The following is a 5,958-nucleotide window of genomic DNA, read 5'->3' on the forward strand; positions in this document are numbered from 1 at the left end:
ACTTGTTTTTCTTTAGCTCCCCCTAGCTTGGTTGCTGGACCAGAACACTGCTAAGTTTAGTCCCATGAAAACGCAGACTAAATATAGGATGTAGAATAACACTTTAGGAAACGAAAAACCCAAAATTTTCAGCTGTGGGTGTCTTTGGTAAGAGGTTTGTTCGTAGTTGACTGTATGCAGATCTTACTCATTCAGTGGGACCTGTGGGACTAGGCACTTCTAAGCTCAAGGACACTTTTATCCCTCTGTGCCAATGTACGTGAAGGAGTTTTGAATCTGCTTTTCATTCTCCCAAATCATTTCTTTTCCACTTCTTTATTCTCTCTGTTTCCCTACTGAAATCTTTTTTCTCTCTAATCTAACAAAGAAAGAACATCACTCTGCTGAATCCCACACACCTCCAGGCAGGAGGCTGCTGTCCTTGCTACACCATCACAGCTTCCTAACATTGAGACCAGCAGGAATTACATTCCCCTCTAGCAATAGCAGGAAATACCACAAGATGTTGTTCCATGAAGTACTGACTTTTCTCATTTTTGTCTCTCATGTCATTTTTCAGAAACATACAGAACATAAATTCACAAGTTGTAACAACAAAACAGGAGGGAACAAGCATGGCAGATATAGAATCCAAAAAGCTGGGGATGCTACCATGCTGCCCTGTCACCACCAGCCTCCCAGAAGGCCAAGGGCTAGGTGGGCTAACACCATGTACAGTTCACACATTTGGGAAGACATTCCCCTTCTCCAACTCCAGCACTAAGTACATTCGTCAGAATGTAAGTGTCATTTTTAGGGACATTCTTGTTAATGCTATCTAATAAGGAGAAGACATTTCAGCATATGCACAAAGCACAAACCTATAATAAAATTAATTGGGGACCATTTTACCATCATGACCAAGATCATCTTAAGTGCAGAAGGTAACAATAATCAGAGAATAAGCACCAGACAGCAACGTTCTTTCTGGCTCAAATCAAGACAGTTCATTTCCAGCTTGGCATTATACTCTCTTCCATCCAAACTCCAACATTTCTTTGATGAAATTTGACCCCTCGGAAGCAGAATGAGAGCTACCCTCCTTTAGGAAAACAACACGACTGCTCTTCCCTTCTATCTATGACTAACCCCAATTAGAATTTACTCTTTTTTTAAAATATTCAGGCATCATTTGACGCACTTTTGAAGGAAGATAAATCTGATCACCAAGATCATTCACAGGAGGCAGATACACTCATCTGTGAGAAATGGGAGGTGAAAGCTCCACAAGGATGGAGCACTCTCAAACTATCTGAAGCACTTGATGGATCTTTTCCCACCCTCTGTGATTAATAGTATGCATAAGCTATTCAGTCTGCACGCATTTTGCTTGAGGAAGCCTTGATTTGAAAAATGAGACAAGTGCTTCCAAAGCTGTCATTGATAGGAAATTAGGTGATAAAAGAGAGCACATTCAAACAGCTCTTAAATATTCATAATTAGAGCTGTCAAACCGCTATACTATCCCCCCTCTCTCTTGCATTTACCCAAACGTTCTGTCAGAAGTAATGAAAACAGCAAAACCAGGGGGATGTGACAGTACTAAACTGCATCAGAAGTAATCACAGGAGGACAAACCAGGGGCACAGATACAATCATCAAGTGAGGTGTATCTAGTAGTTAACCTGCTATGTTGTGAGGTTTTTAGTTGCTTTTCTTTTAATGAATAGTACCATCATACATTTCTCCTTCTGCTAAGTCCCCTCCCTCTTGTGTTGTAACAGAGAGTTTGACTTACAACTTTCGATTTTTTCCTACAAATACATTCCTGGGTGATTTTTCTCATAGTTCTGGGGAAAAAAAGAGAAAACTGCCAAGTGTAAAACTATAATAATAAGCAAAAATAACTGATTTGTTTGAATATTATGAAAATAATAGATAACTGTAGGGTTTTTTTTTTTCTAAAGCATCATGTTGATAGAAGTCCTATGCCAGATTTTCTAAAGCATCATGCTCCTGAACTTCCCCAGCAGCTGTCGGACTCCCTCCAATGCGCAGCGGCACAAGCAAAGCAGCACCACATGTTTCAGGTTGCTCCTGGCTGCACCAAATGCTTCTGGAAGAGCAGTGTCTGCTCAGGGGGAAACTTTCACTATTTGGTACACATCATTACAATCTGCCTTCTGTCAGTGCTGCTCTGTCTACACAAGATAATATTTATACAAAAAATATATACATATATAATAATGTATATATTTATATATATATATCCATGTATAAAAAAGGGAGCAAGGAGGACCCAGGGAACTACAGGCCAGTGAGTCTCACTTCTGTGCCTGGGAAGATCATGGAACAGATCCTCCTGGATGACATGCTAGATCACATGAGGAATGAGCGTGTGATCCAAGACAGCCAGCACGGTTTCACCAGGGGAAGATCATGTCTAACCAATCTGGTGCCCTTCTCCCTTCTATGATGGAGTGACAGCATTGGTGGACAAATGGAAGGTGACCAATTGCATTTACCTGGACTTGTGCAAGGCCTTTGACATGGTCCCCCACCACATCCTTATCTCCAAATTGGAGAGATGCGGATTTGATGGGTGGACCACCCGGTGGATAAGGAATTGGTTGAAAGGCCGCAGACAAAGGGTGGTGGTCAATGGTTCTGTGTCCAGGTGGAGGCCAGTAACAAGTGGTGTCCCCCAGGGGTCTGACTTGGTACCGGCACTCTTTAACATCTTTATCAGTAACACTGATGATGGAATTGAGTGCACCCTCAGCAAGTTTGCTGATGACACAAAGCTGAGTGGTGTGGTAGACACAATGGAAGGAAGGGATGCCATTCAGAGGGACCTCAACAGACTCAAAAGGTGGGGCCGGGTGAATCTAATGAGGTTTAACACAGCAAAGTGCAAGGCTTTGCACTTGGGCCAGAGGAATCCCGGGCATATATACAGACTGGGAGGTGCAATCCTTGAGAGAAGGACCTGGAGGTCCTGGTGGATGAAAAACCAGCCAGCAGTGTGCTCTTGCAGCTCAGAAAGCAAATGGTATCCTGGGCTCCATCAGAAGAGGGGTGGCCAGCAGGGAGAGGGAGGTGATTGTCCCTCTCTATTCTGCTCTCATGAGACCCCATCTGGAGTACTGTGTCCAGGTCTGGGGCCTGCAGTACAAGAAAGACGGAGCTGTTAGAGAAGATCCAGAGGAGGGCCACAAAGATGATCAGAGGGCTGCAGCACCTCTCCTACAAAAACAGGCTGAGGGAGCTGGGCTTGTTCAGCCTGGAGAAGAGAAGGCTGCGGGGTGACCTCACTGCAGTACCTAAAGGGAGACTACAAGCAGGAGGGAGTCAACTTTTTACAAGGGTAGATAATGGCAGAAAAAGGGGAAATGGTTTTAAGTTGAAGGAGGGAAGATTTAGCTGGGGTATCAGGGGGAAGTTCTTTACTATGAGAGCGGTGAGGTGCTGGAACAGCCCAGAGAGGTTGTGGATGTCCCATCCCTGGAGGTGTTCAAGGCCAGGTTGGATGGGGCCCTGGACAGCCTGGTCCAGTATTAGATGTGGAGGTTGGCAGCCCTGCCTGCAGCAGGGGGGTTGGATGATCCTTGAGGTCTCTTCCAACCCAAGCCATTCTATGATTCTGTGATAACCTGTCACAGAGCTCCTACAGGTACATCTCCCTGTGCTAGCAGGTCACACAGGGAAAGTGCAGCTATAGGAGCTCTAGTGCAGCCACAGCCTTAGCTTGATCTGAAGCACACTGCAGTGACACCCACCTGTCATCAGTATCCATTATATTGGCCCTTAAGGAGCAGAAAGGGCAAATTACAGTTCTTCACCCAGAATGTTTAGCTACTGCTGGGATGGTTTCTAAATTTTAAGAGCAATCTAATATTGGCTTGCAACCCATCTGAGAAGCAGTGAATAATACAGTGCAGCAATTGGGGCACAGCAGCACTGCCCTCCAGTTTTGGTACAGGAAAGGAAGGCTAATGCCTACGACTGAAACATAAGGAGGACATAAGCACGAAAAACAGAATAATTTCCAAAGACTTTTGTCAAGGTCCATATCCTCGTGCCAATGAAAATAGACTGGCTTGTAAAAAAATTAAAGGGATTGCTATCTCAGTTATACGTCTCTTCTGAGAAATATCACACGGTTAGAGCTGGGCAGGGATAAAATTACTGATTCACAAAGCATATTGATCATTCAGAAATTAATTTTGCAAAACAAAAAAAGTACTTGTTTGGGAATTCTGCAACCATCTCTTATCGATGTCAGCTTAGCTTGTGGTCCTGATCTATGGGTAATGGAAGAACTGATAGACTAAAAGAAAGCAGCCCCTGCTGGGTGACTAAGCTCTCAGGTAATCTATTAAAAACTGGGCGGACAGGAAGGCTTCTTCCATGATAGATAGAATGTGCTGAATGTATACTCTCTATTCTTCCATATCTGCAAACAGGTGAATTGAATGTGCACATCATTTTTTATACTGTATAAGACATTTATCATTTAAGCAGGCAAGTATAAAACATTTTCCCATAATTTTGTGATAGTGCATTTCTGCAAAGATTTTGTGCTCAGTCCACCATCCCCAAAGTCTTTCTTTAGTCAGAGTAAGGCAGGATCCACAGTGTTCTCCCTTCAGACTGGACAGACACCAGATTGCATTCTCCTTTACAGCTGTTGGAAAAAGCAAGCACTACAACTTGAAAAATAGCAAATTGCTCTAAGAAGCATGCACTTTTTGGAGTGTTAGGAGGGATCGCTATGGTAGTCCTGGGAGAAGAAAGATGCTATTCCTACCAAGTGGTGGGCAGATACTGAAACATTTCTGCTGTCACATTTTGATTTTATGTTATGTGTCTTCATGTTGGCCCTTAAATTGCTGCTTTTTATAGTTCTGTAATGAATACAGTTGAACAAATGGTACTGTGGTTCCCCCATCAGAAAAAACTGCCATGAATTATCATTTGCATTTTTAAATAAACTCATTGGGATTACACTCCTAGTTCATCTCAAGAAAATAATTCAGTGAATTGTCTAATGAGCAGCAACAACCACAAGCAGAGAGAGTTGTGTTTTGAACATGCAACAGGTTCAGATCTACCAGAGAGAAGCAAAGACTGTTGCCTTAACATGGGCCTCCACAGAGCATTGCATGAAATCGATACGGAAAGCAAAGTGCAAGAAGCCTCCTGCTTCAGTGCTGTACTGAAATATTTATAGTATCTTTGTCTTCACAGTGTCTTTGTCTTTGACAGATTAACCAAGAGAATAATGACAGCAATACAGAAATACAGCAATGAGTAAACGGAGTGAAATCCTGAGCCACTGAAGCCAAAAGGAAATTTCTGAGTGGGAGCTGGACTAGATCGTTCTGCCCTACTCCTTCACAGACATTTTAAATATATTGCTTTTATACCATACTCCAGAGCATAGCACTACTGCACCTGAAAGCGTGTAGTTTCAAAGAGAACAAAAAGCAGAAATCTCTACCTCACCTTTTTCCCCTCAGGAGAAAAAAAAGACTTTCATTTTTAATTTAATTTTCTGCTGGTACCATTCCCTGGGCTGACTCACTCCAAGGTCAGACAACTGTTGGCAGGAAGCAGCAGGAGTTCATAGCCAGGGAGGCAGGTGCAGAATGGAGCACCACCAGCCCTCAGACTAGTAATGTGTATCATCCCTGCAACTCAAACACAATAGAATCCCAGAATCATGAAACCATTAAGGGAGGAAAAGACCTCTAGGATAACCAAGTCCAACCATCAACCCATGCCCACCATGCTCACTAAATCCTGTCCCCAGGTGCCACATCCCCACAGTTCTTGAACACCACAAGGGATAGAGACTCCACCACTTTCCTGGGCAGCCTGTTCCAAGGCCTCACCACTCTTTTGGAGAATAAATCGTTCCTACTACCCAACCTGAACTTCCACTGGCACAACTTGAGGCCATTACCTCTCATACAA

Source organism: Numida meleagris, chromosome 2 (assembly GCF_002078875.1).
Source record: "Numida meleagris isolate 19003 breed g44 Domestic line chromosome 2, NumMel1.0, whole genome shotgun sequence".
Classification (NCBI taxonomy): domain Eukaryota; kingdom Metazoa; phylum Chordata; class Aves; order Galliformes; family Numididae; genus Numida; species Numida meleagris.